Here is an 18,160-nt window from a genome sequence, read left to right as displayed (position 1 = left end):
CCTCAATACGTGTCCCCAGAATCTACAGATCTTGAAAAGTTTTGATATTTTGATACCTCAGCAGGTTGGCATAAACCGGGCGGAGGTTGTTGACAAATTTTTCCACCAGAGTTGATTCACTCGGCTTACTAACCAACTGAGTACTCACCCTCCTCCAACGGGTTAGGAACTCAGTGAACCCCTCCTTGTCGTTTTGGGTTAACACCTCGAGAGTACGGGTGTTGGCCTGGATCTCGACATTGTCGGCATACTGTTTGGCAAACTCAACTGCGATTTCATCCCAGGTGGTAAGGTTTTTCGGGTCCAAGGAGTAGTACCATTGGCGAGGAATTGGCTCCAAAGAGGATGGGAAGATCCTGGTAAAAAGTTCCTGTTTGACCCCCTTAATGGCCATGTAGTCTTTGAAAGCACGGATGTGGTTGAGTGGGTCCTCCACTCCCTTAAACTTAGGCACATCAGTCAGGGTGAATTTGTCGGGTAACTGGTCCCCAACAGGTTCGAACCTTCGGTTATTTTCAAGGTGGATGTTGTTACCCAGGGCTAGGAGTTGTTCTTCCAAGAGTTTGACCTCTTTTCGGTCTCGATCGGTGGGGTATTATGTTCCCCAATTTCCTTGTTCTACAGGGCGTCGATACGGGTCTCGACGCGATCCAGGGTGACCTTAAGGGCGGTAAGCAAGCTGGCTAGCTGATCAGTTGTGACATCTCTGTTGTTATCATTGTTGTCGTGGTTGACAGACGAAGTTGAAGACGGGGCCATGGCTCTGAGGCAGAAAAATGGCTCACATTACAACTCAATCCGACACGGTTCCAAGACTGAACGCAGACAACACAGAGGACGAGACCAAGATCGACTCAACAAGACGGGGTGACCGTGTGTGGTCCCTCGGTGCTGACTCAATTTATGACGTGACGGTGTTTGACCGAACCTTTGACACGGGTCCAACATGACGGCGTGGCGCCATTGGACGGGTCTCGTGGTGAGACGACTCATAAGTAAAGACCCATAAGTATGTTTGCTTTGACTCGATAGACACGAGGCGGAATTGGAATGGTGGACTGAAGTTTTCGAAAATAGAAATTTTCAAAAGATTCATTTGTCGCTTTAAAGGGCGGCTTCCGAAGATAGAAATCTCCGCAAGTCGATCAGTTGGAAAGGGTTTTCTTAAGTTTATTTGCAAAAGACGGTTTGAGTTTGAGTCGGCTCGGAAAACAGTGTGTTGCTTCCCAAGACGGTTTTGAAATTCAAAATTGTATGTTTTGAAAATCGAGTTTGAAATGATTGAAAAGGTCTCGGGGAAGGTGCATGGTCCTCAAGATCTCGAAAGTGTCTCGAGAAAAGGGTGTGTGCTTTTCTCGGGTTTTGAAAGAGCCATTGTCGGCGCGAAACGGGTTAAAATCCGTGTCTAAACGCGGTGATTATAACGGCGTAAAAAAAAGTGATTTGAAATGGTTATACAAAACCGGGTTTGAAAATCGTCATTACGACGGCCTAGAAAGGCGTGTTGAAATGGTTATACAAAACCGAGTTTGAAAATCGTCATTATGACGGCCTAAAAAGGCGTGTTGAAATGGTTATACAAAACCGAGTTTTGAAAATCGTCATTACGACGGCCTAGAAAGGCGTGTTGAAATGGTTATACAAAACCGAGTTTTGAAAATCGTCATTCTGACGGCCTAGAAAGGCGTGCATCGGTCGGCGAAAGACCGAGGTTTGAAATGGCCATTATAACGCGCAAAAGGTGATTTTGAAAGTTTGCAAAATGACACGGAAGGACTTATGATCAAGTAGCACATAAGCACTCACGGTTTCATTATATTATGCATCATGTTGACACGGGTTTTGGCTTAAAAGGGTGGGTTACACACCAAGCAATCAAACCCCGATTTTCGGGAGGGATACCAATCCAAACAAAATGTGTAAGGAGGGTGCCCTAGCCTCGTGCTCGAAAGTGATGAAAGCTCTTTGACGAAACAAAAATGTGTAATGTCAATGGTATGCTTGACTCAATCGGGATTCGAAACGCGGGGATGAGATAACTCACGCCGACGAGACGAGCCAATTGGTCGATAAGGGTTAGGTTGTGGGCCCGGACAAGGAACCCGACCGTGACCGTAATATCAATTAATGCATTCCAACCAAGACCTCGTTCGAGTCTCACCATCTAGGGATCACAAAGACGTAAGTGTCCTAGCTATCCCTAGCGGAGTTGCCAATCTGTGGACATGGCCCACCTGCAGGTCCGGTTCGATCTGCGGACGTGCAGCGGTCTTTTTGAAAGCCACGCTCGGCGGCGTAAAGGTGCTTTCGACCGGATTGCTTTTAGATCGGTCGGTTTCATCTCGGTAAGGGTCTCGAAACGATTAGAGATGTTCGGAGTCGCCACCAAGCATTTGTGGGATGCCTGGAACCCGTTCGAATTCCACTTTATACCTCGGTCAAATCAAAGCACAAAGCAGCGTTTTGACATAGGTACTAAAGATAAGGAAATCGTCCCTCTTTAGCATCCTATCTCTAGAATGACTCTCGTACGCCCTGGATAAGTTCGTCCACTATCCAAAGTTTCTGAGTAAGAGGTGAAGGTACGTATTGGAAAGCCCTTTAATTAGACACCCAATCCCGCCCGCGTTTAGCGGCCTCTACTGATCGATCTTGGTTGGTTGAATGCAAAAGTTGATAAAACGGTTTAAATGCATGAATGCGCATCCAATGATTTAAACCTAACATGTGAGAGCTTTCTAAGTCCGTTGATTTAATCCAAGTATCAAGTATAAGATGTCGAGTTGGATTAATGATTGATTTGCATGCAAGACGAAAATTAAACATCCATTTACCGTATTAGGTTTAGGGTGCATAACATGATCCATTTGTCTTAGTAAGGCATTTTGCAAATGTGGGTTGAATAGTCATCTGATCCGTCCTATATCCGGGTTACCCGAAGTCGGGATCGTCCTAGACTAATGCTAGAAGGGAACAGGCCCTGTACCAGACGGCTATAAGAGGCGCGAGCCAGCCGGCGGTGTAAGGGGCCTCCCTCTGGTTTTGAAAATGAGAAAGAAAAGGCACGCTTGAGGCGCGGGTTAATAACGGTCTGTACGCCGTGTTCGATTTGTTTAGAAAACGTTATGAAACGTGTTAAAAGTGGGTATTTGAACCCGGTTTGATTTTGAAAGGGTCGTTTAGACCGCATTTGTTGATTTGAAGAACTAGACTCGAATAATCATCATTATTTGATAATATTCGGTGTCGGGCTCGGTTTTGACAAGCTTGACATGAATAGTTTTGAAAATGATTATGAACTAATTATTTTAAGTCCATTTTGAATGTAATTAGTCGGTACTCATCATCGTACCCGGGTTAAAATCCGGCATGGTATGTAGAACCAAGGATGATTTCGTGTTGGTGACTAATATGTTTGTTTGAAAATATAAAGAAATGAAATAAAAGGCTTTAAAATACCTTCTAAATGTCGTTAACCAAATATTATCACCGAAACACGGATTTAACCGTCATGGTATGAAGAACCAAGGGTGAAAAATGCTTTGTGGTTAAAACATGTGAAATGAAACAAAAGGGTTTCGAAAATACTTGAAATGGTAAAAACCGATTACAAATATGAAAATGGGTTAAGGGAAATGACGAGAACAAACACGGTTGATCTCTGGTGTCAGTACCCCATTTAGGCGCGAGCCAGTTGGCGACCTAAGGGGCTTCTGCCTCAGACCAAAAATCAGTTTTGGCTCGTTTATTCCATATTTTGGTTCATGTTATGCATGTTTTAGCATGTTAAAGTCATGAAACAAATGAAAACATAATAAAAGAGGATTTTTACACCCTCATACTTACATGTTTGGTTATGGCGAGTGACCGACGTAAGTGTAACAACTTGTTTGATCGAAAAAAACTCGGTTTAAAACCGTTTTGGTAAGTAAAAGAGTGTTTTAAAAGTTTAGTCATGGTGTAGTGGTCAAAGTGGTCGGACAAGTGGTTTAATGCACGATGACGGTACCAAACAATGTGTAAGGCTCGTGTTTACGATCGGTAGGTCGTAAACACGCGTCGGGTTGTGACTTCAGAAGTCGAGTCGAGAATTTTAAGGGAGAAAAGAGGGGCGGACACTCGCGTAGGTCTCAAATGGGTGGCATTTGAGGGGTATTTATAGGAGAATGAGTGGTTGTGTGAGTTTTGAGCGACGTGGCCACCCTGGGTTGCTCAAAGAGGCGCGAGCCACGTCGCGGCACTTCGAGTTGTGTTGTCACTATCACAACAAACGCAATCATGATTTGTTCTATCCTAGGTTTTGTAGTCACATGTTTGGTACTTGACCATTCATGAATCCGGGAAAACTTAGTATAGAAGGCTTGAGATATTTGTTTTTGTGGTTGACTCGGTTTGACTCGTTGTTGGAGTCGGGATTTTGAATTTTCGAGTCGGTTTTTGGCTCGGTGTCGGTTTTGACTCTAGTTAGTTTCATCGCGACCCCGTCGTCGTGCATTAAACACTCCAGGTATTTTTGAAATGTTTTGAAATGTTTTGTTATCGAAATCGTTTAAAGTTTTCCGACGTAAAGTTGTACACAAACTGTCGATCAAACGCTGCGATCCCAAAACATGTTGTAGTCCGATAATCATCGGGTGTTTGTTGGAGTCTCAGCAGATACTGGATATCTACAGGTATATCTAGTACAACGAAGTCAACTGGGAAAAAGAACTTTCCTTTTTGCACGGGAATGTCCTCTAAGACTCCTATAGGCTGGACCGCAGAACGATCAGCCATCTGTATTGTCATGTTAGTAACTGCAAACCTAGTCAATTTCAATTTCTTAGCTAGACTCAAAGGCATAACGTTAATGCTGGCTCCTAGGTCACATAATGCCTTCTCAATTGATAAGGTACCAATATTACAAGGAACAGAAAAGCTACCGGGGTCTGCTAGCTTATAAGGTGCAGTGTGAGTCAAATAAGAACATGACTCCTCAGTTAGTGCGACAGAATGCACAGTATCAAGTGACTTCTTTTTAGACAAAAGCTGCTTCATAAATTTCGTGTAAGCAGGCACTTGATTAACTAATTCAAGGAAAGGAACTTGTACATTTAAACTACGAATAACATTTTCAAATTTGTTAAACGATACCTGTTCCTTTGTCGGCACCAATCTCTCTGGGTACGGGGCTGTAAGAAGCAACTTAGCCCTCTCCTCTAGATCTCTCATACCGGCATCAGTGGACTTAGGCTGAAAATCCACTACCTTCTCCTTTTTGAAGCTCGAACCTTCTTCAGACCGTCTCAAGAATGAACCATTAATCGTCATTGGGTCATACTTTGGGCAAGAATGCAGACCCATCAAGCATTTGGGTCTTGCCTCAATAATTTTGAGTCGTCGCACCCCGAAACAAGTGATCCCTCAAGTTATCGGCATTGGAGGGCGAAAAGGTTCAATATCGCAGCGTTTTGGTCGATCGACCGTGTAAGTCGATCGATCGATCGACTTCCTGAACTTTCGCATTATTTCGCGGATCGTCGATCGATCGGGTATGTCGGTCGGTCGTCGATATACTGGCCGATCGTCTTTTTCTTGCTACTTTGTTCACTCGCCTTTTTCTTGCTTGGTTCCGCCTCATTTTTTTCAGTGACATTTTCGACCATAGCGGGCCCATCAAGAGTAGACCCACTCCTCAAAGTGATAGCATTTAGGGTCTCTTTTTGATCCGGCTGCGACGGTAATTGCCCCGGAGCTCGAGTTGCACTTTTGCTTGCCAGTTGAGCAATTTGACTCTCCAACATTTTTGTAGAAGTCTCTCTAGCTTGAGACTCCTTTTGTAGCAAACCCGACAGATTTTGAACCATGTTTTTCAACTCAGAAATGTCGGAACTTTGAAATTGCTGCTGCTGAGGCAGATAGGGAGGCTTTTGAAACTGCTGTTGCTTATGAGGGGGCACATAACTTTGTTGCTGCTGCTGCTGTGGACCTGGATTAAGGACATTCTGGTTGGTCCACCTCAAATTGGGGTGGATATTAGAGGAATCGGGATATGTATCAGTCTGTCTATAATGTTGAAAGGCAGCACATACTTCATTCGAACTAGGACAAAAATCCGAAACATGTCCCTCAGCTCCACATCTTTTGCATGTAAAGGGACCGTCTAAAACAGCGTTAACTTGGTAAATACCTCCCTTTTGAGATCCTCTTCCAAGCTCATACTTATCAAATCTCGCCGTAAGAGCCTCTAATGCAGCTACAGAAGGGGATTCAGCAGCTCTCCTTTGATTTCCCCTGTAATTTCCATGCTCAGCTTTATGGGTGGCCATATCATCAATGATTTTCCACCCCTTAGTTTCTCCAACATTCTCCTGGAATCTGCCATTAGCTGCAGCATCCAGGATAGCCCTCTGATCGTCATAAAGCCCATTATAAAACTGATTGCATAGGCTCCATTGCTCGAACCCATGGTGCGGAATAGTTCGCACCAGCTTCTTGAAACGGACCCATACCTCATGAAAATTCTCATCAGGACCCTGTTTAAAGCTCATGATCTAAGCTCTAATGGCATTGGTCTTCGAGGCAGAGAAATATTTCTTATAGAATGCTAGGGCCAGCGAATTCCAATCAGTGATCCCGTTAGCAGCTCGATCCAGATCTCGGTACCATTCCCTTGCGGCATCACGAAGCGAGAATATGAACATCGTCTCCTTCACCTGATCCTGGGTCACACCTGCTAGTAGGGGTATGGAGCAGCAGTAATCAATGAATGTCTCTATATGTTTAGCTGCATCTTCATTTGCAGCTCCCCCAAATTGGTTTCTCTCAACCAAGTTAATATAAGACGGTTTCGGTTCGAATTTTCTCGTAAAGTCACGGTAATGCGAATCCCTTATAGAGATTCTCAGCTGTTGGCTCGGAGTGACTGGCTATACTTGCTTCTTCAGCCATGTCTGGAGATGTGACGGTGAAACAAAACAAATCACCTTAGGCATGTTTTTACCCGGTTTTGGTCCCTTGACCGAAATAGGGTCCAATTAACAATCCGTCTAAGAAACATGGAGCTTTTTCGGTTTGAAAGTATTCCATGAAGAGTCTAGAGTATTTTTGTCCAAGAGTTTGTGCCTTGGGAAGGTGATAATCATAGAGGAAGGCAAAGAACAAAACCGGTGGGGCTAGGACTACACGGTTTGCAATGGTAAGTACAAGGGTCGCTTTCAAGTCCCTTTCACCCTTCCTAAATTAGCCAAGACATCCACAAGGCTCCTTTTGTTACTCTACTACTCTTGCATAAGGATGGCCGAAACTTTTTGAAGCTTCCAATGAGTTCTAATTATCATTGTCCTCATTAGTTTACTTTTCTTGTTTTTCTTTAAGGTTTTTAACTTGTGTAAGAGCTTGTGTAAGGCTTTAGGCCACCTTTTGAAACCGGTTTTCTAGGGTCCTTTGGACCGTTAGATTACTAGGTTAGATGGATGGATAGGATTGTTTTGCTTAGCCTATAAAAGCAAGGCATTCCTTGTTGTAAAAATCAGAATTTGATGAATGAAGAAAACACAAGTTAGAAACATTGATTTCTACTAAACCTCTTTTGCTTAGTGCTTAGAGTCGGGTATTTTTTTTCTTTGTGTGCTTGAAAATTATCCTTTTTTAGTCTTAACCTAGTGGCTGTGTGCTTGGGTTAATTCATATCCCAATCGCATCCTTTACTCTATTCGATTGTAGAGTTCTGGAGTCGTGATTTTAAACAGATTACGCCATTTGTTCGATTGCGATCTTCACGGTCTGTTGAGTTTTTATTCATTTTTATCACGATTAAACAGTCCCGTTTACTGTCCAAATCGTGCCAGTTTCAGTCCAAATTCGAGTCTTGAAGATTTTACTTCAAATTGGTTATCAGAGCTTTAGGTTTAGCACAATTCCATTGTTGTGCTAGTCTTGGGTTGGTAATATTTCTTGTGAGTTCACTAAACCTTAACCACATCCAAAAACACAAAAACAACCATGAGTGAAGAAAGGTTACTTGGAATTGAGACTCAAGTAACACAACTCTCCGAGAAATGCGACCTAATGATAGATTCCTTCAATACTATCATGGCTAACATTCCAACACCACCACGGGGCCGAGGAAGACATCCACCTTACCGTGGTAGAGGACGTGGCCGAGGGTTTGGAGCAAGAGACCACGAAGCCAACCATGAAGAGGAGGACGTACACTCGGATGAAGAGGGTTCTTTCATGGAGATCGAGCATGAAGAGCATCCTAAAGACCTAAAGGTAGAAATTCCGGACTTCCATGGTAGTTGAAATCCCGATGACTTACTAGATTGGTTTAGGTCAATTGAAAGAGTCTTTGAATTTAAATCATACTCGGATGTCAAGTCTTTCAAGGTTGCTATTTTAAAGTTCAAAGGTTATGCCTCTCTTTGGTATGAAAACATGAAGAGTCAAAGGAAGAGGGATGGTAAGGAGCCCATAAAATCTTGGTCGAAATTGAAAAAGAAGCTTAGTGACAAGTTTATTCCTAAAGAGTATACTCAAGACATGTTCATTAAACTTACTCAACTAAAACAAGATCAACAACCACTTGAGTCTTACATTAGGGATTTCGAGCAACTCACTTTGCAATGTGAAATCAATGAGAAACCGGAACAAAAAATTGCTAGATTTGTTGAAGGGTTGGATGATAAAATTGCTAGTAGGGTCCGAATGCAACCATTGTGGTCTTTCAATGAAGCCGTGAACTTGGCTTTAAGGGTGGAAAAATGGGGCAAGGGGAAACCGTCCACTTCAAAATTGCCGACCAAAACAACCACCAAGACTACCTATGCCGAGACCAAACCCAAAGAAATCCACACCCTAACCGTGACCCCCACACTTGACAAAGGAAAAGGCATTGAATACTCACAAAGAAAGACCTTACCCCTCAAAAAATGTTTCAAATGTCAAGGTTATGGTCATTTTGCCAAAGAATGTCCAACTCAAAGAGCCCTTAGTAGCTTTGAAGTGGTTCATTGGGGAGAGGATGAGATTCTTGTGTGTGATGAGGGTGAGGAAACCGAGGAAACCAAGGATGAGGAGGTAGTATTGCCGGATTCCGGGATGAGTCTAGTCACTTGGAGAGTGTTGAGTGCTCAACCATTGGAAATGGATCAAAAACAACAACTTTTTAGGTCTAGGTGTACCATTGGAGGGAAAGTTTGCAACCTAATCATTGATGGAGGTAGTTGTACTAATGTGGCCTCTAGTGTCCTTGTTGAGAAACTTTCCTTAACCACCCAAAACCATCCATGTCCTTACAAATTGAGGTGCCTTGACAAGGGAGCCGAATTGAAGGTTGACAAACAATGCCTAGTATCTTTTTCCATTGGCAAGAATTATGTTGATAAGGTTCTTTGTGACGTTCTACCCATGGATGCTTGCCATCTCCTACTCGGTAGACCTTGGGAGTTTGATAAGAGTGCGGTGCATCATGGAAAGGATAACACTTATTCCTTTGAATTTGACAAGAAGAAGATCACTCTAGCACCTCTTCCACCATCCTCCATGCTCGAACCCTGCAAAGAAGTGATGCTAATCAAGGAGGCCGAAATGATCCCCGAAAGAAGTAATGAGAAAGGTGTTCATGTTCACTTTGCCGAGGGTGTATCCAAAGAACAAGATGAAACAGTCCCTAGCATGGTTCAAAATTCGAACAAGTTCTTTCAAGGTGATCCACCTAATGTCGAGCATGTATCCAAGGAGCAAGATGAGCCATTCACTAAAATGGTTCGAACAAGGGTCGAGGTCCATGAAAATGTTCCTCCAATTGCTAATCCAAGAATGAATGTCGAGGTCCCTAAAAATCCTTGGTTCGACTATGGTATCCATAAGTTGAAAGACAAATTAGGGGAGTGTTCAAATGCAAAAGAAAAGTCCAAGAGGAGTAATGCCAATGATCAAGTCCAAGATGAGCTCCTTGTCAAGAATGGAGCCGAGGGTATCATTGGTGGGATGCAAGTTCATCATCCCGTCTCTCCCGCCACTAATCCAATTGGGAATGAAAGCAAGGACAAGTCAAGTGCCTACTTGAAAGATCAAGGAGAAAGGGTCAAGAAACGGGTTCAAGAAGGGATCCTTAACAATGTCCAAACCGTGAGTGTCCAAGATGGTGTGCATTGTGACTACTCCGTACACCCTATTCCAAGTTTAATTGAAGATGAGCACAAGGCCAATGACATGGGCGACGGGATTCAGACAGTCAAGAAGAATGTTCACTCAAGTAAGCAAGGGAATGGTGTCAAAAAACGGGTCGAACAAGGACTCATTCGTCATAATCAATTCATGGCCAACAAGGAAAGGTCCAAGAACTCCAAGCAATGGACGAAATTCAGAATTGGGGATCAAGTTTGGGTCCGTTGGTGCAAGTTAGGAACCCTTGCAAAAGGGGATAAGCTCATGTCAAGAGAAGGAGGTCCGTTCAAGGTCACTAGTCAAGTCGGGTGTGATAAGTATAAGGTCGATTTGTTGGGAACCCATGCCACATTCCATGCTAGTGAATTAAGTCTTTGTGAAGAAGTGCCTAGTGATGAAAATGCCGAGGATTTGAGGACAAATCCTTTTCAAGAGAAGGAGTTTGAAACAAAACAAATCACCTTAGGCATGTTTTTACCCGGTTTTGGTCCCTTGACCGAAATAGGGTCCAATTAACAATCCGTCTAAGAAACATGGAGCTTTTTCGGTTTGAAAGTATTCCATGAAGAGTCTAGAGTATTTTTATCCAAGAGTTTGTGCCTTGGGAAGGTGATAATCATAGAGGAAGGCAAAGAACAAAACCGGTAGGGCTAGGACTACACGGTTTGCAATGGTAAGTACAAGGGTCGCTTTCAAGTCCCTTTCACCCTTCCTAAATTAGCCAAGACATCCACAAGGCTCCTTTTGTTGCTCTACTACTCTTGCATAAGGATGGCCGAAACTTTTTGAAGCTTCCAATGAGTTCTAATTATCATTGTCCTCATTAGTTTACTTTTATTGTTTTTCTTTAAGGTTTTTAACTTGTGTAAGAGCTTGTGTAAGGCTTTAGGCCACCTTTTGAAACCGGTTTTCTAGGGTCCTTTGGACCGTTATATTACTAGGTTAGATGGATGGATAAGATTGTTTTGCTTAGCCTATAAAAGCAAGGCATTCCTTGTTGTAAAAATCAGAATTTGATGAATGAAGAAAACACAAGTTAGAAACATTGATTTCTACTAAACCTCTTTTGCTTAGTGCTTAGAGTCGGGTATTTTTCTTTGCTGTGTGCTTGAAAATTATCCTTTTTTTAGTCTTAACCTAGTGGCTGTGTGCTTGGGTTAATTCATATCCCAATCGCATCCTTTACTCTATTCGATTGTAGAGTTCTGGAGTCGTGATTTTAAACAGTTACGCCATTGTTCGATTGCAGTCTTCACAGTCTCTGTTGAGTTTTTATTCGTTTTTATCACGATTAAACAGTCCCGTTTACTGTCCAAATCGTGCCAGTTTCAGTCCAAATTCGAGTCTTGAAGGTTTTACTTCAGACGGTCTCAGCTGAGGAAGTAGAAATAGGTGACGAAGGTGGATCCTCCTCAAACAGCTCGTTCTCGTAGTAACTAGACAGAGTACTCAGCTCTTCCTCTGTCGGCAATACTCTAGATGATCGTCTCCACTCGCGCAAAGTCCTTTCGATCTCAGGATCCAATGGTCTCGGTACACCACCATGTGACCTGTGCATAAGAGGAAACTACAAGTAGAATATGAGAATAGTTTAAGGAACAGATGTCCCTTAAACTAAGAAAAAGACTAAAATAAAAACAACTAAAAATTAAACAATTGCCTCCCCGGCAACGGCGCCAAAATTTGATACCGTCGTAGAGTACCAAAGATAAATTTATAAGTCCAAACTACTGCTATAGCTAGTGGCAGTCAGGGTCGAACCACAGAGAGGCGATGCAATTACTAGGTGTCTAATTTTAGTCCAAGGTAACAATTGTGAAGGGGTTTGATTTGAATTGTTCTATAACTAATGGCAATTAAATTTAAAAGTAAACTAAAGCAAGTAAACGAGTAATTAAAGAAATAAGAGGAAAACAAATATTAAAAGAGTGCCAAGATGGTCGGTTCACTATAGTTTCGGCGGCAGTGTCCTAGGTAAGTCTGAGTCAATCACGTGAGATGGGGAAAATAAGAAGTCCTCTCGGTCCATTCTTAACAGGTAACATCTTTCGATCTGGCTACGGGTCCCTAATATCACTAATGCTAACTTTCGTCCTAAAAAGTGACTTTAAAAGTCTAAATTAACTTATCTCTCGATCTTATTAATTTAGTCGTCTTAATTAGGTAGTCTATTTCCCTCCCCTATCTTTCGATCTTATCGGGCCGGTCAATTTCTAAGCATTCGACTAGTCGCGTACACTCGATTCGTCAAATATAGCAATTAAATTAATTAAAACGAAGTAAAACTCACGGAGTCGGTCGATCGACCAGGTAAGCCAGTCGATCGACCATGGCGCGACTCAGATCTACCAATTTCTACGCCGCCTGTACTACAGATCCCCTACATCCTAGCACATGGGATTTAGCTACTCATGATTACGATAAAAACTACAGTAAAGCTATTGAATGCATATTTGAATTAACTAAACAAGTAATAACATGAAACGATAATTCGACTTTTGGGAATTCTAAACTAGCAATTCTAACCTAAGAATGAAATAAATATCAACTGGAATTATGGAATAAACGTTACCGTAAAGAATTGCAGAGAAAAGACGAATCCGAAAACGCAACCGAAAGTAAATTGTATTGAATAATTATGCCCTAAAACAAACTTGATATAGAACCCTAATTATTTCCTAAAAATCTGATGATAAAAGACTTGATGCCTCTGGTTACGTTATATAGATAAACATACGTAACTTTATTCTCAAACCTAATTACAATGGGCTTCGGAATTCTAATCCTTTTAATTCACGTCAGAATTACGGTGTGGTCGATCGACCATCGATGCGATCGATCGATCGAATCATGTTTTGTCTGACAAGAGCTTCTGAAAGTCGTACTCTGGTCGATCGACTGTGGGCACCGGTCTATCGACCACTTCAACAGGTACTTGGCTCCAAAAGCTTCGTAAATTCGTCTTTCAGGCTTCGATACGCGCACCAAGTTTGCTTCCCGGGTCTTTACTTCACGTCAAATGCAATGCAAGGTACTTAGGGACGGATTCGGCTCATTTCCTGCTGGATTCTTCACATTTCTGCAATATTACACAAAAACACGAAAGTAGACGGAAATGGAGAAAATGGTAGCTTAAACCACACAAATGAGCTCTGAAATGCGTGTAAAATAGGGTGTAAAACATCACATAAATGACACGCATCAGACACTCCCATCACAAATATGTTAAAATACTTTATGGTCCAGGAGTATCATAGTATATAGTTGACAAAATATAGTGAAAGTCTATAATGATAATGTCAATCCATACAATAAGATGATTTGGTAAGAAAGATCAATTATTTTTCAAATGAATTATTAATAATTAGATTGATTCTCCCTAAGAGAATGAATTTAGGAATGATAGCTACACTCTTTTTTCCTTCGACTAGGTTTTTGTCCCAATGGTTTTTTCTAGTAAGGTTTTTAACGAGGTAGCACTATTGGCGCGTTAATACACTAAGTCATGATCATCATGATTGTTGAAATGACAATAGTTATAGACAAATAATATTATGTCCTTTATTCAGAAGAATTTTTATTACAAGTGTGACTAAAATATTAAAGATGAAGACTCAAAAGTCATCATGAGTGACGATATCCAGATTGCGAATTCCGAAAAAATATTATGTTGAAATTATCAAGGATTTATATTGATTGGAGGTATCAAGTTTATCATCAACTACGGTGGATTCTTTTTCAACAATCAAGAGGTTACGTCAAAAGATGGATTTCAAGACATATTAAGTTATGTAATCATCAGGGGGAGTAGACACGCGATGTACTCTTTTTCCTTATCCATGGTTTTGTCCCACTGGGTTTTCTATAGAAAGATTTTAACGAGACATCTTGTTATGCGTGTTTGGATGATATTATACTTTTTTCCTTTCCAGTGTTTTTTTCACAGGGTTTTTCTAGTAAGGTTTTTAATGAGGCAATTTCACCAACGTATTTACGGTAATGGACATCCAAGGGGGAGTGTTATGAATACAAGTAATAATGTATTATGGATGTCCATAATGTAAGATGATTCTAGAATCTTTCCTTCGCAATCCCATGGCATAACTCGTATTTGTAATCATGTATATATATACCCCTTTGTACTAATAAGAATTACACACTTCTCTACCATCTCTCACTCCCATTCTCTATCTTTTATAACAAGAATGTAATTTTAAGATGAGTTAATAATAATTTTACTTCCATGAATGCTCTATATCTCTCCAAAGACTTTTCTTCTATATCAACTTTTTTTGTAATAGGATCGAATGATATTCCAGTTAAACCTTGCAATTCTTCCCAACACTTGTATCTTTCTTTCAAATCTGTATAATGATTTTGGACTTGTTTTCCGGTGACATTACATTCTTTTTGTACATTAAATATCTTGGCAATGTTTCCCCAATTAAATTTGCTAACTCCTTTGTTTTTCTCCTCATTTAAAATGTTGAGTAAAGTTCTTGAATTCGCATCCGGTCAAGAAGTTCTCCCCATTACGTTACTTTCAAATAAATCGACACAAATGCATTAAAATATCATCGATACGAAAACATGGATTATAATGCAATGTGTTTATAATCAAGCAGGGATGGTATAACTATTTGAAAAATAAAAATAGCCTTCAATTGTAATGTAATGTGTAAGGAAGCACGAGTAATCTTACAAACATGGGAGAAAAGATACAAATAACACACGTACTATACAAACTCGAACTCTCGGAAATACAAATACAATCACGTATGCTGCAAGACGGTTTAAGTCGTTAGAGAATTGTCCCTTTGACACTTTAATTTGGCGAAAAGAATACTGATTTTTGAATAACTATACTCCGTATAAATGTCTCTGCAACTACTTAGTTCCCATTTTTATTGTCCTCTTATGACTTTGGTGGTCTGTCTATCAATGTCAACTTATCGTCTTAGACCATAAATTTTTCTAAAATATAGGTTGAGCTACAATGTAATACTCGTATATATGTCACCTTTGATCGATCAACCCAAATATCTTCTATTTATCATTATCAATAAATTGCCACTTATAGTACTGCCATCCAGGTCTATATGTCACCTTTGTTCTCGTATATTGTGCAGCAGTGCATGTAGGTCTCAATTTTTTATTGCGAAATTACTGCCATCTAAGATACTGCCGAGGCAATCAAGTGTTCATTTCTTGAATGTACTTTCGGTGAAATCAAACCTCTAATGTACACTTCAATTGACCTAAAAATAGCGTGCTTAATACGGTCTTGATTCATCATTCTAATCTATCGCTAAAGTATACGGTTTTTCTTTTTTTCGCAATATCCTCCCTTCATATTTACGACGTACAAAAAGACGTAACACAACACAATAATATTTATGATTTACGACGAACAAAAGTACACAACACAATCATAATTACAAACCGTATAATAATCGAACAAAGAAAAATCAATAGAAAACTGAAACAAATAACTAGTAGGTACCTTGAAGAGATCGAGTGTTGCGTTGATGCAGAAGTTTCTACGACGAATGACGAAAGTTTGGAGGCACGATACCTATTTTTTTTTTTTTTAAATAAACAGTGATAGGTAGTTTTTTTTTTGGATAAGGAAAGGAAACTAGGTTAATTTAAAATCAAACTATAACATCCATACGGATGAGAACGTAAAAGAAAATCAAGAGATTTTCAATTACCATAAAGAAAATCAGTTACTTGGAAGGATAAAAGGGCAAAAAGACTACGACTATCAAAGAGAGAACCCTTTAAAAAAAACCACACAAACTCAAAAGACTGAAAATGATGTAGCTAAAGTAAGTTGTACATTAACCTGGGAAAAAAGCAGCAAGATACTACTCAATTCAACACAAGCCTTGGAAAACAGATGAGTCCAAAACAGTGAAGAAAATCCGATCCGTAAAACTGACATTTGTTCTCCAAGTGATGCTTAAACCAAAAGAATGAGATTTACCTCAAAATGCTATTTAAATCCTTGATTAATTAAATTAAACCTTCTTTAAACAAGACATATGACTAAATTTAGCTCTCCTAGGCTAAAATGGAGAGCCAATAAAGTCGAGTCTTAGAGAAGGTAAAATAAATCAAAGAAAAAGACTGAAAAATATTTCTCTCATCTTTATGAAAAAGATGAAGATCTACATTTATCTTAAGGAAAGAAGAAAATGAAAAAATAAGCTAAGAGTTGGGACAAAGAAGGAAGATGGGAGAACTGAGAAAGGGATCACCAAATCCTTTCGATATTTCTTAGAAATTAATTTTGTTGTTGAGAGAAAAATATCTCTCCGATAGGTAGGGTTTATGGTTTTGGATAAAAATATATAAAATGTATAAAAATTACAATTATTTCAATATTGTTATGAAATATTATGGTATAATATTATATGGATGTCCATATCTTAGAATATTCTAGATTGTATTATCTTATGGAAACTCTACCCTCATTGTATGTGTATATATACCCCTTCATAATGGAATAATATACGGTTCTGTCTCTCCCTATTCTCTTTGACTTCTCTCTACAATTCTCTCTTCCCTTTATTTTACAACACGTTATCAGCACGAGTCTTAGCCGACTGAGTGAAAGGAATTAATAGTCTTAATTTGTGCATATATACACTAAGATTTGATAATCAGGATCGAGGTATATACAGATCTTATTATTTAACTAATTGAGGTACGTCTATTGCATATCATATCTTAGTATGTCATGAGTGACAGAAATTGTCACAATAAAGTATGCAGATAATTGTCACATCTTGTAGTATTTGTGCCACAATTGATTATTATCATTATCTTTTGACAAAAAAAAAAAATCATGCTGGTTTCCATTGTTTGAATTGTTTGTGCCTTAACTTACAAGTTACAATATAGTTACATCTCTTCTGATGCAATTAGTATATTAAAACACTGGTGATTAGTATATTAAGGACGTCGCAATTTTACATGTACGAGTAACTTGGTCTGGGAGTTAAAAGTGGTTTCACCATGTTTTTCGTCTGTTTTCGAAAATTGTTGACATAATCTAGCATGCATCAACTAGATTAACCACAATATAGTTTGTATGGAAGTCTGACCATGATAGATATTTCTTTCTTTAATTTTTATTTGTATTTATGGGCAATTATATTATTAATTGTTGTTTATGCGTTATGAGACTTGTAAATTACAAGAACTGTGTATATTTTTTCCGTCTTGCCTTCTTAAATTGTTAAAGTTGTTATGGCAAATGATTAAGTTGCAGTACGGTACCAATTATAAGGCGTGTGTATATAATGGCATGACCACATAATTTATTAAGTTGGAGAGGTTTTTTTGATCTTAAATTGTGATATGTTTGACTTGATGCAACCAACTCTCCGAGAAGCAGCAGGTATTTTCTTGATATACTCTATATTATACATTAACAGTTTAAAAATGGACTTATGATATAATTTTGAATTTAAAATTCTAAAAGATTTATTTATAAAGATGAGAGATATGTCCATACTATGACTTTGGCCTGAAGTTCAAAGTTTTCAAGCTGTGTAATAATTTAACACCGTCTCATCAGTACAATATTTCATATTGTATAAGTGTAAGTGGCCAAAAGTCCACGTCTATGAGTATATGAACCGCTGTTTAATTTAAAGCGGTCTTTATGAAAGACAAATTTATTTGCGAATTAATTCTTGTTCACCTGAAGTTGAACAGTATAATGAGATATAAAATTTGATCCATTCCTTTAAGTGAATGTGACATCTCATAAAGACTCTGTCTATAACAGAGATCGAGAATATGGCGTTATGATAAGCCTAATATTGCGGCCTTAATTGAGCCTAATAATATGACATTTGATGAGTCAAGTAAGAAGCCTTAATTGAGCTTAATGAAGTGGCCTGATTGAGCCAAATTCGTTCATTGAAAGAAATGAAAATATCTCATGAAAGTGAATATCTCATGAAAAGTCATGTGATAATATGAGACTCGTATA

The sequence above is a fragment of the Silene latifolia genome, chromosome 5, assembly GCF_048544455.1.
Source record: "Silene latifolia isolate original U9 population chromosome 5, ASM4854445v1, whole genome shotgun sequence".
NCBI lineage: Eukaryota > Viridiplantae > Streptophyta > Magnoliopsida > Caryophyllales > Caryophyllaceae > Silene > Silene latifolia.
This window is presented reverse-complemented; position numbering follows the sequence as displayed.